The sequence below is a fragment of the Gekko japonicus genome, unplaced genomic scaffold (genome assembly GCF_001447785.1).
Source record: "Gekko japonicus isolate JY-2015 unplaced genomic scaffold, Gekko_japonicus_V1.1 scaffold1792, whole genome shotgun sequence".
In the NCBI taxonomy this organism is placed as follows: domain Eukaryota; kingdom Metazoa; phylum Chordata; class Lepidosauria; order Squamata; family Gekkonidae; genus Gekko; species Gekko japonicus.
This window is the reverse complement of record NW_015175413.1, coordinates 221,247-222,761: the sequence shown is the minus strand read 5'-3', so window position 1 is coordinate 222,761 and position 1,515 is coordinate 221,247. Positions and strand designations below refer to the sequence as shown.

The 1,515-nt window shown below is 48.4% G+C and overlaps 1 protein-coding gene across 11 annotated transcripts in view; it reads left to right on the top strand.

The window, feature by feature from the left end:
* Nucleotides 1–50: 50 nt before the first annotated feature.
* Nucleotides 51–1,515, top strand: part of TNNT3 (troponin T type 3 (skeletal, fast)) — a 56,849-nt gene continuing 55,384 nt past the window's right edge. For 7 of the 11 annotated variants that reach the window (XM_015425757.1, XM_015425756.1, XM_015425755.1 and 4 more), the window contains exon 1: nucleotides 52–151. The gene's annotated coding sequence lies outside the window, so the exon portion shown is untranslated. Of the gene's footprint in view, nucleotides 152–277; nucleotides 355–1,515 lie in introns of those variants that run through there. The other 4 variants (XM_015425752.1, XM_015425748.1, XM_015425749.1 and 1 more) reach the window with 2 other exon arrangements.

Here is a 1,515-nt window from a genome sequence, read left to right as displayed (position 1 = left end):
TGTTGTGAGCCCGGTGGCCAATGGGCTTCTCTAGAAGATCAAGTGTCACTATAACAGGAGGACTTAATCGCCCGGTAAAGTTTGCAGACCCCTGTGAAGCCCGTCCCATTCAGCACAGAGCTCCTCACTTCTCTGAGCTTCCCCCTCTCAGGTAAGAAGGAGGTTCCGGAGAGGGATGTGTTAGTGAAGGGACGGGGAGAAGACAGAGCGTGTTCAGACCGTAGGGAAGGCTGCGAGGGGCTGGGCAGGAGTTCATGGGCCTAGAATAGGGTTTCAGAGTTGCAGGACCACCCATCCATTTCTCTGTTCTACTTTGCCCCTTTGCTGACCTGTTCCAAAGGACATTTGTTTCAGGTGAGTGAGAATAAAGGACTGAGGTCCGTTTCAGGGAACCGTCGTGCCCAAAGCCAGCGAGAAAGACGTACAATCTTGCATGGCGGTCGGGGTCAACGAGGAAAAAGATGTCTCACATACACAAAACACACTCATAATCTGTGATGAGGTCAGAGCTGGGAAGACTGCTCCAGGTTTTGGGGGGTGGGTGGGATCCTTAGGTGGGGTCATTTCCAATGTTCCCTCTAAGCTGTGGAGTCTTGAGAGCAAAAAATTCTACTTTGTGAGCTACTGGCATTAAAGTTGTGAGAGAGCGATTTGGCTGCTGCATCAATTAGTTTGCTCTGGAGCCCCATCCTTCCTGAGCTAAGACAAAAATGCGTGCGCTAGAGGCTAAAAACTGTGAGCTAACTCACACTAACTCAGCTTAGAGGGGACACTGGTCATTTCGACTTGTGCATCCAGCCCTCTCAGCCAGTGAACCGAACTCAGAGGCCTGTGGTGATGATGATTTCTGAGCTCTTTCTGCCCTCCGCGTGAAATGTCCCGGCTTGGAAGCTGCTAAAGTGCAGTTGTTACCTAGCTTGCTTCAGTTAGGGATCACTCCGAAGTATGAATACTGGAGAAAAGGCAATTTGTGACTATGCAATAACTTTAATTTGCTTCCCCGCGAATTGTATGTTCAGTGTTGGATGCTAGGAACTTCAAGCATGTGGTTTATAGAGAAGCGTGTTGCAAATACTGGAAAACGTAAGTGTGAATCAGGTCTTAGAGTCGTTTGACATGACTAGGACGTGTCAGGGGTAACCTCTTGGCTAGTGTTCGTCTGCCCAGGTTTGAAAAGTGGATCAGATCTAATGGGGACGGCAAGGTACTGAATTGCATCTTTGACATTTAAGCGGCTTGATTAATTAATTGTATTGGTGGTTGTAGCTGCTATCTTGAAAATCATGGCATGTTGGTGGGCATAGAAATGTTTTTGGGAGGGGGAACAGGCCTAAATACAAAGGCCCTGCCAGGACACAGCATGGGGCATTTTTAAAACAGAACCTTCAGGCTTGTTTGATGGATCTGACTGGGTCTGTGGAGTCTTCACAGGCGCTGAGGTTAGGCCAATCAGTAGTCAAAGAGGTGGCGGCATACTGTTCTATGTCCTTATCGCTGTTTCTAAATAGTGGAGGG